The sequence below is a fragment of the Oncorhynchus mykiss genome, chromosome 18, assembly GCF_013265735.2.
Source record: "Oncorhynchus mykiss isolate Arlee chromosome 18, USDA_OmykA_1.1, whole genome shotgun sequence".
In the NCBI taxonomy this organism is placed as follows: Eukaryota; Metazoa; Chordata; class Actinopteri; order Salmoniformes; family Salmonidae; genus Oncorhynchus; species Oncorhynchus mykiss.
In genome coordinates, this window is record NC_048582.1 from 5,266,401 (window position 1) to 5,280,260 (window position 13,860).

At 41.7% G+C, this 13,860-nt stretch overlaps 3 protein-coding genes, 1 long non-coding RNA gene and 1 pseudogene across 11 annotated transcripts in view; 2 read left to right on the forward strand and 3 right to left on the reverse strand.

Annotated features, from left to right (window-relative positions):
• LOC110528894 (oocyte zinc finger protein XlCOF6-like) overlaps positions 1 to 13,860 on the reverse strand; it is a 680,129-nt gene that overhangs the window by 454,338 nt on the left and 211,931 nt on the right. The window lies entirely within an intron of this gene.
• The window catches only part of LOC110510710 (zinc finger protein 883-like), a 586,683-nt gene that overhangs the window by 113,472 nt on the left and 459,351 nt on the right, over positions 1 to 13,860 (forward strand). The gene's annotated exons all lie outside the window — the stretch shown is intronic.
• LOC110517120 (gastrula zinc finger protein XlCGF17.1) overlaps positions 1 to 13,860 on the reverse strand; it is a 422,438-nt gene that overhangs the window by 36,409 nt on the left and 372,169 nt on the right. The window lies entirely within an intron of this gene.
• On the reverse strand, positions 748 to 912 carry LOC118941224 (annotated as a pseudogene).
• Positions 1,408 to 8,800, forward strand: LOC118941027. The gene is made up of 5 exons (XR_005037318.1): positions 1,408 to 2,304; positions 2,393 to 2,696; positions 2,783 to 2,893; positions 3,010 to 3,358; positions 8,728 to 8,800. It is a non-coding gene; the product is annotated as an uncharacterized LOC118941027 (long non-coding RNA).

Genomic DNA, 13,860 nt, shown 5'->3' on the forward strand with positions numbered 1-13,860 from the left:
TTCATTTTCCAAAACATTTAACATCCAAAAGTGCCCGTATTTGTAAAATCAACCATATATTGTAACAGAACAGGAAGTCCTATTAATATAGACATAGGTGACTTTACCACTGCAATCAGATGGACATTCTTATGTTATGGTCATTGAATTGATTAGCTCACTAACTACAATTATTTTTGTTTGTTTATTTCACCTTTATTTAACCAGGTAAGCTCTCATTTACAACTGCGACCTGGCCAAGATAAAGCGTAGCAATTAGACACACACAACAACAACAGTTACACATGGAATAAACAAAACATACAGTCAATAATACAGTAGAAAAAAAAAAAGTCTATATACAGCATGTGCAAATGAGGTAAGATAAGGGAGCTAAGGCAATAAATAGGCCATGGTGGTGAAGTAATTACAATATGGCAATTAAACACTGGAATGGTAGATGTGCAGAAGATGAATGTGTAAGTAGAGATACTGGGGTGCTTTTTCAGTGATTTTTGCAGTTCGTTCCAGTCATTGGCAGCAGAGAACTGGAAGGAAAGGCGACCAAAGGAGGAATTGGCTTTGCGGGTGACCAGTGAGATATACAATCAGCTATCATAGTCAATATAATGGTGACCGACTTGACCAGCACTATCTAGCCATCACTGACACTAACATGAACTTGCTCAATGTGAAAATACAATATAGATCATGATTCTAACAAATTAAAACGTATCTGATTTACGCCTGATTTATATTTACAGCGACAGGGGGTGCACCGTTCCTGGAGGTACTGCAATACCAGGTCGATGCGTGGAGTGGACGGAGCAAGCCCCTATTCCATCTCCCTGTTCCAAAAATCAATTTAATATATGGTCCCCAGATAGGGGACGTATCAGATATTAAACTGATAAGAACAGGTTTAAAAAATATTATTTTTATTTTCATTCACTATGGATGTACCCCCCCCCCCCCCCCCCCCCCCCCCCCAAAGGAATTTAAACAGTACCCATATGAACGTTTTTCATACACATGGGAAGGGAATGGGAAGCACAAGGGCAAGGTAAAGTATTTAGTATTTATTCACATATGTAGTCAGTTTATTGTTTATTATTTCTCCAGTGGATGTAAATGCTGGTGTTATATGTAGAGGAGAACGCAATCATTTGGAAAGGTGGAATTATTGAATATTATGTTAATAATACTAATAACAATTTACCACTATCAAAAGGAACAATGTATTTTTACCTCTAGATTTGATATTTTATTTTGAATTCGTTTTTCTAGCCATTTACCAAAACGTGTTGATGATTTATTTTAAATAATGATTGTGATTTTAATATATTTTTTACCTTTATTTAAACAGGCAAGAACAAATTCTTATTTTCAATGACGGCCTAGTGGGTTAACTGCCTGTTCAGGGGCAGAACGACAGATTTGTACCTTGTCAGCTCGGGGGTTTGAACTCGCAACCTTCCGGTTACTAGTCCAACGCTCTAACCACTAGGCTACCCTGCCTATATATATTCAATGTTATCTTATAAAGAAGGGTTGAATTTGGACTTGTCAGTAGTCATTAGAAGTTAGAAACAGGAATGTTTATTTAGGGTTTAAACTAACGGGTTGCCTCCCACAATGTAGACAATGGCTGTTGCGATTGAACCACATGATTAAAGATGCTGTCTTTGTCTCAGCTTAGACTTCCCTTAGAGTGTACGTCAGAGGTTCAAACAGTAGAACCCAGTTCCTACATTTTAAAATATATATTTTTTTAATCAATCAAAACTATGCTACATTTTATCTCTGAGGCCATCAGGATGACGAATCAGAGCAACATTACTGAATGTAAGTACATTATTTACCTTCAGAGGGGAATGTATTAAACCAGTTGCCGAGATAAGTGTTTTGTTGTTGTGCACTCTCTTCAAACAATACCAAGCATGGTATTGTTTCTCTGTAATGGCTACTGTAAATTGGACACTGTAGTTAGATTAACAAGAATGAACAAGAATATAAATAAAGACCATATAAGGACATGTCTGTCCCGGAAAGTTGGCTGCTGTATACAGAGTCATTCTAGTCACATTAGAGCACGTTAACAACAATAATCCCGGTTTAGGGACAGCAATCCCGTAGAGGTTTTAAACGGTATGTACTTAATATTTGAATGAAATAAAATGGTTTTAAAATTGTATCTCATCCCTTAATTAATGGGAAGATCTCGTTCTCTCTCCCACTCCGGTCTGTAACGAAGAAAAAATACGTTAAACAGCGATTCTCAGGAGCAAATCGCATGCAGCCAAACCCCGTCACATTATTGTAGACGTAAATCCAATAATCACATACACACGAATTATACATTCAAAACAAAAAGTGTGCACCCGATATTAAAAGCTATGTTTTGTGTTTACAGCTGACATACAGCCAAGAAGAATAACGGGGTCCAGGTGGACCCTGAACGGCTTCGGAAGAGCAGATGACACATCCGATGACACAGATGCAATTCTCCTGTACTGTACGAACGTTTTTTTCAAACACACCGAGAACAGAGGATTTACACGTCCGGTCGACTCCCCCGGAAACCTCCACCAGCTCGCTCCATATTTCTAACCCAAGCAAACAACGCACAACTCGGCACAAATACATTGCTCAGAATCAACCCCTCCGGAAAAGTACGACAGGATAGGGAATTTACGAGACGGCGCTCCATGGACACGGTATGAAACCATTATATATATATATTATTATTTATACATTTTTAGGCTTGAATATGTTAAAACAAGGACAAATAATGTTTTTTCAGGCTCCAACGAGACAGGCCTGGCAGAATCGGGAATCGGGAATTCTTGGTGACAAAAGTCAAGCCCCCCGGTTTACGCGATTCGTCAGAACAGCCCTCGTCAAAAAAGCAGAGGTAATGTAATTATGTATTGTTAATATATAGTATTACACCTGAAATGTATTTGACATTTTTTATCTAACATATTTTTATGTTTAATAACCTATTATGTATGTATTATTTTCTTTTAGACTCCTCCCCGGCGTATAACGGCACCGAAGACCTCACACATCTTAAGCGCGAGGAGGATTCCGGCTCACTGAACATTCCCAATGAAACAACCAAACCGGAGGATTTCAACGTTATAAATTACATTTCAGAGGCAGACGACCGGTTATCATGGGATGCGGCCAACCTTCTTGATTCTGCCAATTCTGTGGTGACAACAGATGGATCTGAAATAGAACAAGGTAGGTTTTTCACAGCCTTTTCCAGGGCTCTAAAATCCCGAAAGGTTTTGCTACACAGACGTCTGGGTGTTTTACTAGAGCGCCAATACCGTCAGGATATATCCTTCTGGCATAGAGCAATTCCACGTATGTTAAACCTGTTAAGGATACCCCCCCACTTTGTGCAATTTCCGCCTGAAGACATACCCAATTCTAACAGCCTGTAGCTCAGGCCCAGAAGCAAGGACATGCATATTCTTGGTACCATTTGATAAAAAACACTCTGAAGTTTGTGTAAATGTGAATTGAATGTAGGAGAACATAACACAATAGATCTGGCAGAAGAAAATACAAGGAAATAAACAGGCGTTTTTCAGTTATTTTATTGTTGTAGCATCTTTAAAATCAACTAGAACATCAAAATATTCAGTTATGATGCTCTGGATAGTTTCAAATGAGAGAATAAGCATGCAACAGTATTTGCCCAAAGTTTCAGACAGATACCTCTAGGAATGAGTGAGGTACATGCCATTGGGTATGTAGTCACCCAGGTGTCCCTCACAAGTTTCCCAAATGTACCCAAGTGGCCGAATTTGGACATGGGTACATTGCTGAAAAGAACTATATACAAAATACAAAAAAATTATTCAAACATACCCAGAAAAATATTTTTTGGAAAATTGAAGAAAAAAATGAACATTTCCAAAAAAAAAAAATTAACATGGGTAACTATTTACACTCAATGTTCAATAATGTGAAGACCCTCTACACAATATTGTGCTGCTGATGCCACAGCGCATAGCAGTCTCTTTCTGCTGTGAAGCAGAGGGTCACTGCACAGGTGTTGCAGCCGACAGAGGATTTCTTCTTGCAAAGAGCACAACGAAGCCTCCTTACTAAATTCCTTTTGCAGTCATTCTCGCCTGCAATAAGGAATTTCAGCATGTGCAAACCACTGGTTGAAGGAGCAGAAGGGACTGAAGGTGCTGCAGTGGACCTGCTGTAGCTAGCAAGCTCACGGACGAGCTGCTCCCTGAATGCCAGCTGTGAGATGGGGGGCTGTCCACAGCTCTTGGCCATTTCCTTCTGGAGGATGAAGGAATTCACCACAGCAATGTCAATGAAATGGTAAAAGAATGTCTTGTACCATTTCATGGTTTTGTGAAGAACATTATAGTAACCGATGAGCGCATCTGACAGGTCGACTCCTCCCATGCTTTTATTGTAGTCCTTCACTGCTGTTGGAATGGGGACATTTTTTGTGATCCATGCCCCAGTAGCGCCCTTCACATGCCTGGCGACGTGATCACCAGTGAAGGACTTGTGTATAGTGGAGCACATCACCACCTCTCTTGTGTCCATCCACTTCACAAACAGCAGGCCATCTTGTCGGATCCATCGCATGGTCCCCCGCTCAGCCCGCCTAGGCATGTCGTTCACCCTAGTTTTTGGAAAGCCCACTCTGTTGGAACGGATGGTGCCACAGGCCCACACCTCCAGCTTCCTCAGGTCTGTGAACAGGGTAGGGCTTGTGTAGAAGTTATCCACAAACAGTTTGTAGCCCTTCCCTAGCAGCTGAAAATCTAATAGCTGCATAACCGAGTCATAGCTCAGTCCCTTCCCGGTAGCACAATTGTTCTTCCCTTCATAGACAAAAAAATTGCACGTGTATGCACACGCAGAATCGGCCAAAACAAACAGTTTGTAACCCCATTTAGTTGGTTTGTTACGCATGTACTGTTTCAGGCCAATTCTGGCCTTTGAGGCTACCATTCTCTCATCTATGGAAAGGTTCTGGCCAGGCTGAAAATAGGTTTTGCAGGCCTCAATGATGTCGAGGTAGAGAGGTTTAATTTTGCATAGCTTATCAAACCCCGCCGTGCCTCGTTTCATCTCATTGACCTTATCAACTTCTGGGTCACTGATATGAAGTGCCCGTGAAATTGTCAAAAACTTTTTGCATGACATGACCGTGGAGGGAAAAGGCAGTTGATACAGTGATTCAGTTTTCCAGTAGTCTTTCAGGGTTTTTAGCTTTATTAGACCCATGTAAATGACCATAGAAAAGAAACAAAAAAGATCTGACATGGAAATGGGCTTCCATGCCTCTTTCTGGCCTTCCTGCCTATTAGCTCCGTTCTTATTAGTGTTCAAAACCAGGGAATCAACAACTCGTGTGGTAAAAAACAACTGAAAAAGTTGAATGGGGCTGTACTTAGAGGTCATGTCCAGCTGAGGACCTGGTGGTCTCTTTGGTCTGAAAAGTGGAGGGGGTGGGGCCACATCCTCCTCCAGCACAGAGTGCCAACGATCCTCCTCCACTCTGCCAGCAGGTTCCACACTTCCCTTCCTCCGCTTCTTTGTCACCGGCTTCACACCTCTTGATGGCCGGGCGGGGGTAGGTGTGGGGCCAGAGACAGGATGGCTCCGGCTGGATGGACCAGCCTCAGCGGGGGATTTGCTTCTAGGTAGTATGGGCTCCCAATCAGAATCACTGGGACTGAAATAAAGACAGACAAACAGACACAGATTATATACAGAGTAAGTGAGGTGTTGTTCATTTCATGTTTAGATAAAACACATGTAAAAAGAACCCATGCTATATACAGGCCTCTCAGCTAAAAAGAACCCATGCTATATACAGGCCTCTCAGCTAAAAAGAACCCATGCCATATACAAGCCTCCTAGCTAAAAAGAAACCATGCCATATACAAGCCTCCTAGCTAAAAAGAAACCATGCCATATACAAGCCTCCTAGCTAAAAAGAAACCATGCCATATACAAGCCTCCTAGCTAAAAAGAACCCATGCCATATACAGGCCTCTCAGCTAAAAAGAACCCATGCTATATACAGGCCTCTCAGCTAAAAAGAACCCATGCTATATACAGGCCTCTCAGCTAAAAAGAACCCATGCTATATACAGGCCTCTCAGCTAAAAAGAACCCATGCTATATACAGGCCTCTCAGCTAAAAAGAACCCATGCCATATACAAGCCTCCTAGCTAAAAAGAAACCATGCCATATACAAGCCTCCTAGCTAAAAAGAAACCATGCCATATACAAGCCTCCTAGCTAAAAAGAAACCATGCCATATACAAGCCTCCTAGCTAAAAAGAACCCATGCCATATACAGGCCTCTCAGCTAAAAAGAACCCATGCTATATACAGGCCTCTCAGCTAAAAAGAACCCATGCTATATACAGGCCTCTCAGCTAAAAAGAACCCATGCCATATACAAGCCTCCTAGCTAAAAAGAAACCATGCCATATACAAGCCTCCTAGCTAAAAAGAAACCATGCCATATACAAGCCTCCTAGCTAAAAAGAAACCATGCCATATACAAGCCTCCTAGCTAAAAAGAACCCATGCCATATACAGGCCTCTCAGCTAAAAAGAACCCATGCTATATACAGGCCTCTCAGCTAAAAAGAACCCATGCTATATACAGGCCTCTCAGCTAAAAAGAACCCATGCTATATACAGGCCTCTCAGCTAAAAAGAACCCATGCTATATACAGGCCTCTCAGCTAAAAAGAACCCATGCCATATACAAGCCTCCTAGCTAAAAAGAAACCATGCCATATACAAGCCTCCTAGCTAAAAAGAAACCATGCCATATACAAGCCTCCTAGCTAAAAAGAAACCATGCCATATACAAGCCTCCTAGCTAAAAAGAACCCATGCCATATACAGGCCTCTCAGCTAAAAAGAACCCATGCTATATACAGGCCTCTCAGCTAAAAAGAACCCATGCTATATACAGGCCTCTCAGCTAAAAAGAACCCATGCCATATACAAGCCTCCTAGCTAAAAAGAAACCATGCCATATACAAGCCTCCTAGCTAAAAAGAAACCATGCCATATACAAGCCTCCTAGCTAAAAAGAAACCATGCCATATACAAGCCTCCTAGCTAAAAAGAACCCATGCCATATACAGGCCTCTCAGCTAAAAAGAACCCATGCTATATACAGGCCTCTCAGCTAAAAAGAACCCATGCTATATACAGGCCTCTCAGCTAAAAAGAACCCATGCCATATACAGGCCTCTCAGCTAAAAAGAACCCATGCCATATACAAGCCTCCTAGCTAAAAAGAACCCATGCCATATACAAGCCTCTCAGCTAAAAAGAACCCATGCCATATACAAGCCTCTCAGCTAAAAAGAACCCATGCCATATACAAGCCTCTCAGCTAAAAAGAACCCATGCCATATACAAGCCTCTCAGCTAAAAAGAACCCATGCTATATACAGGCCTCTCAGCTAAAAAGAACCCATGCCATATACAAGCCTCTCAGCTAAAAAGAACCCATGCTATATACAGGGCCACAGACATACATCCAAAATGTAGAGCAATGTTTACTGTATACATTTCATTATACTTATATGTACTTTATATTTCATGTCCTAGTCATATTTTTATATATGGCAAATAAAATATAAATATCTCAAACAACTCAAATGAATAATATGTGATATTATATTTTCAAACAACGTTACTCACCGATCCAAAACAGAATCTTCTCCCTCTAAGAACATAGCCTCAGCTAAAGAGTCAAAAGATTGGTCACTGTCGGTCTCATCTTGTACAATTTCAGTGTCACTTTCTCGACAAATCTCATCAATTACATCGTGTACATCCGTGTACTTTGTCTTGGTCTTCGATTTTAAAGATTTACTTGCCATTTTTACTCTTTCAAACTGCTCTCCAAAAGAAATGCTGCGCGTAAACAAAGTTCGTGCGTCCTGAATAATTTTCAACTGAGAATGGCTGTCGTTACGCACGGCTCTCCCACAACAGATAGGCTTCTTTGATAGAACCATCACATGGTTTCGTTTACCTGAGCTCATTGGCTATCTAACCAGGTAAATTTCAAGAGGATCAGTGGTAATTGGTCCGAAATACAGTCAATCAATGAAGAACCGATCCAATCAATGGTGCGCAAATAGGTCATTGTTTGCTGCGTTCAAATCACTTCCTTTCGGTCAATATGTCCCAGAAAATAACCATGCGTTGGGGTTGTTCTACTAACAAACAGAGGACTGCATCGAGACCAAACAGGACTTGATAAACGTCAGTTTAGATTGAGTAATTACATCGAACGTTACATCCAAAGTTGGAGGACACGAAATTGACGACACAAGCCATTTACAAAATGTTTAGGTTAGGCTATAGAAATGGATTCTATGAACAAAACAACCCTTTACTGTTTCGTCGTTACCTTTAGTGTTGCCAAAAGAAGAAGATATTCAAAGGTAATTGATAAATTTTATTGCTATTTTTGACTTTTGTGACAAATCTACTTTGCTGTAACTGTACCCAATGTGTTGTCTACTGATCGATAAGCGGATTTGCTGGAAGTTTTTTTGAAATCTGACATGGTGTCTAGATTAGCAAGAGGTTTAGCTTTCATTTGGTGTGCTGCACTTCTGATTTAATTGAAGTTAAATATGTTTAATAGTGACATATTAGGCAATTTCTGTAAACAGTTCCCAAGTGGGAACCAGCGTCCTTGACAGGTTAAACAGCAATCCGATTAAAAAACGCAAATACAGGCGTTAAAAGCATATACAGTGCCTTGCGAAAGTATTCGGCCCCCTTGAACTTTGCGACCTTTTGCCACATTTCAGGCTTCAAACATAAAGATATAAAACTGTATTTTTTTGTGAAGAATCAACAACAAGTGGGACACAATCATGAAGTGGAACGACATTTATTGGATATTTCAAACTTTTTTAACAAATCAAAAACTGAAAAATTGGGCGTGCAAAATTATTCGGCCCCCTTAAATTAATACTTTGTAGCGCCACCTTTTGCTGCGATTACAGCTGTAAGTCGCTTGGGGTATGTCTCTAACAGTTTTGCACATTGAGAGACTGACATTTTTTCCCATTCCTCCTTGCAAAACAGCTCGAGCTCAGTGAGGTTGGATGGAGAGCATTTGTGAACAGCAGTTTTCAGTTCTTTCCACAGATTCTCGATTGGATTCAGGTCTGGACTTTGACTTGGCGATTCTAACACCTGGATATGTTTATTTTTGAACCATTCCATTGTAGATTTTGCTTTATGTTTTGGATCATTGTCTTGTTGGAAGACAAATCTCCGTCCCAGTCTCAGGTCTTTTGCAGACTCCATCAGGTTTTCTTCCAGAATGGTCCTGTATTTGGCTCCATCCATCTTCCCATCAATTTTAACCATCTTCCCTGTCCCTGCTGAAGAAAAGCAGGCCCAAACCATGATGCTGCCACCACCATGTTTGACAGTGGGGATGGTGTGATGAGCTGTGTTGCTTTTACGCCAAACATAACGTTTTGCATTGTTGCCAAAAAGTTCAATTTTGGTTTCATCTGACCAGAGCACCTTCTTCCACATGTTTGGTGTGTCTCCCAGGTGGCTTGTGGCAAACTTTAAACAACACTTTTTATGGATATCTTTAAGAAATGGCTTTCTTCTTGCCACTCTTCCATAAAGGCCAGATTTGTGCAATATACGACTGATTGTTGTCCTATGGACAGAGTCTCCCACCTCAGCTGTAGATCTCTGCAGTTCATCCAGAGTGATCATGGGCCTCTTGGCTGCATCTCTGATCAGTCTTCTCCTTGTATGAGCTGAAAGTTTAGAGGGACGGCCAGGTCTTGGTAGATTTGCAGTGGTCTGATACTCCTTCCATTTCAATATTATTGCTTGCACAGTGCTCCTTGGGATGTTTAAAGCTTGGGAAATCTTTTTGTATCCAAATCCGGCTTTAAACTTCTTCACAACAGTATCTCGGACCTGCCTGGTGTGTTCCTTGTTCTTCATGATGCTCTCTGCGCTTTTAACAGACCTCTGAGACTATCACAGTGCAGGTGCATTTATACGGAGACTTGATTACACACAGGTGGATTGTATTTATCATCATTAGTCATTTAGGTCAACATTGGATCATTCAGAGATCCTCACTGAACTTCTGGAGAGAGTTTGCTGCACTGAAAGTAAAGGGGCTGAATAATTTTGCACGCCCAATATTTCAGTTTTTGATTTGTTAAAAAAGTTTGAAATATCCAATAAATGTCGTTCCACTTCATGATTGTGTCCCACTTGTTGTTGATTCTTCACAAAAAAATCCAGTTTTATATCTTTATATTTGAAGCCTGAAATGTGGCAAAAGGTTGCAAAGTTCAAGGGGGCCGAATACTTTCGCAAGGCCACTCTTCCATAAAGGCCAGATGTATGTTACACGGATCCTTCCAGAATAACCCAAGAACACACATCATTAATTATCCAAATGGCTGACCCAACAGACCTAGGCGAGACAGTTGAAAACCTCTTATCCCAGATACAGCCAGAATTCCAAGCTATAATTAACCATATGAATGAGGCGGGGGTAACAGACATAATACCGATAGATGAAAGCATATTATCACAGATTCCAGCCGAACTCATAGAAATTATTAATCGTATGAATGAGTCAGGGCCGTCCGATGAAAACCTGTTATCACAGATTCCCGAAGCCCTCATATCGCTACCCAGAAGCCCTCATATCGCTACCCAGATGAACGAGAGCCTGAGATCTAATTCTGCAACACACACCCCTCAAAACCAGACATTAACACCCATGTCCGAAGAGTCTGAAACGCAATACGATGTTTTTGAGGAATTGTAAACTTGTCTAATAAATCAGGATGGTATGGATAGAAGTGTTCGTGTTCTGTACCGAAATCAATTCAACAATACAGAGATTCGACAGTTTTTCAATTTCGCATGGGTGAATCAGAATCTTGACTATGCTGTGTTTTACGTAATGATATTGGACACCCTGAACGAACTGTTAGAAAGGGCTAGAGATTATGGCGAACCACGTGATGTCTTACAGTTGGAAATTTGTGGAGATTGCCTGCATAACACGGTATCTCTTATTTTATCCAATGGCGAAGCAGATCTTGAACAATTTATCGCGCTGCTAGAACGACTTGTTCAGTCAAATTTATCCTTCACAGCCGATAGGACCCTCGAGCTTGTAGTGCAAATAATACGTCAACCCCTGGGTGGTGGTGGGCAGAGACGGAAGCTAGATGGTCTAATGCAGTCAGAAATCATAAACAACAAAAGGGCCTACCTCATAAACGTTCACAATCCTGGTAATAAGCTATGCTTTGCAATAGGTCTGTCCCATTTACTCAACCCGGGATGTACTGATCTAGCGGCGTTACAACGGTATACAGGATGCTGTGGCTTTCTCTGACATACTCACATGTGAAAACTTTTCTGAATATCAAGATTGTGGTTTGGTACCACAGTAGAGCTAATGCAGCTCTCTTGAAATTCCAAAACAACCCCCCAACCTCATCCTCAGACTCTGTACTTTTATGTGCAAAACGAACATTACTATGCCGTTACTAACATCACAGCGTTTTTAGGCGCACCATATGTGTGTCCATCCTGCCATACCGGCTACACCCGAATGGGGGGGGGGGGGGGGGGGGGGGGGGGGGGGGGGGGGCCACTCGGGGCCGTTATAACTGTTCAGTATGTCTGGATAAAAATTGTCCTATGCAACCCTTACACTTGACACCCTGTGAGGATTGCCACCGCACATGTCGTTCAGCCTACTGTTACGAAAAACACAAAATTGAAACATGGCACCCCAAGGCCTGTAAATCTGTAAGCAGTTGTGACATTAACAAGAAATGGCCAAAATGCCATTGTAATTACAACCTTAAAATAGATAGCCCTAAACCGCATGTGTGTGGAATCATACATTGCTCAATCTGTAAAGGGCCTTTGAAAAGCAGAGACACTGAAGTGGTTCAAGAAGTGCAACACAAGTGTTATATTCAGCCCGTGGCTGAAGTTGAACATTCAGAGAAATAAAGTGTTATGTGATTTTGAGACTAATCAGCAACCAGGGGTTAATTTGCCTATTTTTGTATCTACCATGACTTTCAAGGGTGAAAAGTGGTCGGCCGAGGGACCCAATTGTGCACTGTTCTTTCTAAAACACTTTAGAAAACCCCAATACAGAATCTTCACGTTTATAGCACACAATGCTCGAGCCTATGACCTTCTTCTGAACCCCTTGATACAGCAAGGCGTTGCACCCAGTGTCATAACTAGAGGTAGTAAAATCTTGTGTTTTGTAGACCCCGCCTTCAACCAGAGATAGATTGACAGTTTAAGCTTCCCATGAGATTGGCTCAAATGCCAGAGGCCTTGGGTTTTGAAAACTCTGTGAAAGGCTGGTTCCCCGCACTTCTTCACATCTGAGGAGAATCTACATTATATTGGATCTTATCCCTGCCCCGAAATGTACGGGTGTGATCAAATGTCTCCCAAAGAGCGTGAGAGATTCATGACATGGTACGAGACAGTAAGACATGGCCCCTTTGATTTCCATAAAGAGATGGAATCATACTAGATGCAGGCATTGACCCCTGGAGTTGTACAACTATTGCATCGGCGTGCATGAAAACCTATCGTATGAGTACAACGGCTGTTTCTTCCACGGTTGTAAATCTTGCTTTGTGCCCCAGGCCATGTGTGTCCTAACCCAAAATACTTTTGTGGAAATGTATCAAGAGTTTCAAGACAAATTGGATTCTTTCCAGGCTACTTACAGGTTAAAAGTTGTGGTTTTGTGGGAGCACGAATGGACAGCCCCCAAAAAGTCTGATCCTCATGTTCAAGCCTTCCTTTCCAGCTATGACACACTAGAACCCCTGGAACCACGACAGGCCTTGTATGGAGGCCGTACCAATGCTTTGACCTTGCGGTATGTAGCGCAACCCGACGAGACAATAGGATATGTAGATTTTACATCCCTTTATCCTCATGTAATGAGTTCCTCATGCTATCCTATGGGGCATCCGGAAATTATTCACCGCAACTTTGACTTACCCCAAAACTATTTTGGTCTGATCAAAGCAACTGTCTACCCTCCTAGGGGTTTGTTTATACCAGTGTTTACTTACAGGGGCCCTCAAGGAAAACTTTTCTTTCCCCTTTGTCGCACCTGCAGTGAAAACAACAACCAGCAAAACCCTTGTGATCACTCAGATCAAGAAAGAGCCCTGACAGGTGTATGGGTCACAGTTGAATTCTCTAAGGCTCTAGAGATGGGCAACTCACTTTGGGGCAAATTATCGCAGAGATGCAATATGTTAACAACGTTGATCATTAAAAACCCCAAAGAATTTGGGGAATTTGTTTTTTCGGACGAATACGAAATTTCACATTTTTCATTCTTGAGTCAAGACATTGCCCTGGTGCAATGGAGGCGCCAGAAGTGGGTTCTACCCCCGGGTAATGTAAATGTGTTTATTGCAGCATTTACCACGGCCTATTGCCGACTTAAACTGTACACCCTCATGGAACAGCTTCAGAGGCGGGTTCTTTACCACAACACAGACTCTGTGGTCTATATAAGCAAACAGGGTGATTGGAACCCCCAACTTGGCGACTATCTGGGTGGTTTAACGAGTGAACTTGAAGAGGGTGACCATATCACAGAATGGTCCTCATGTGGACCCGAAAGCTATGCTTTTAGGACTAAAGACAATCACGTGGTGTTGAAAGCCAAAGGCATGACTCAAAACTATGAAAATGCCCCGCGTGTAAACTTGGAATCAATCACACGCTTGGTCGAGGGTTTCATAAACAACAGGAATAGTGAC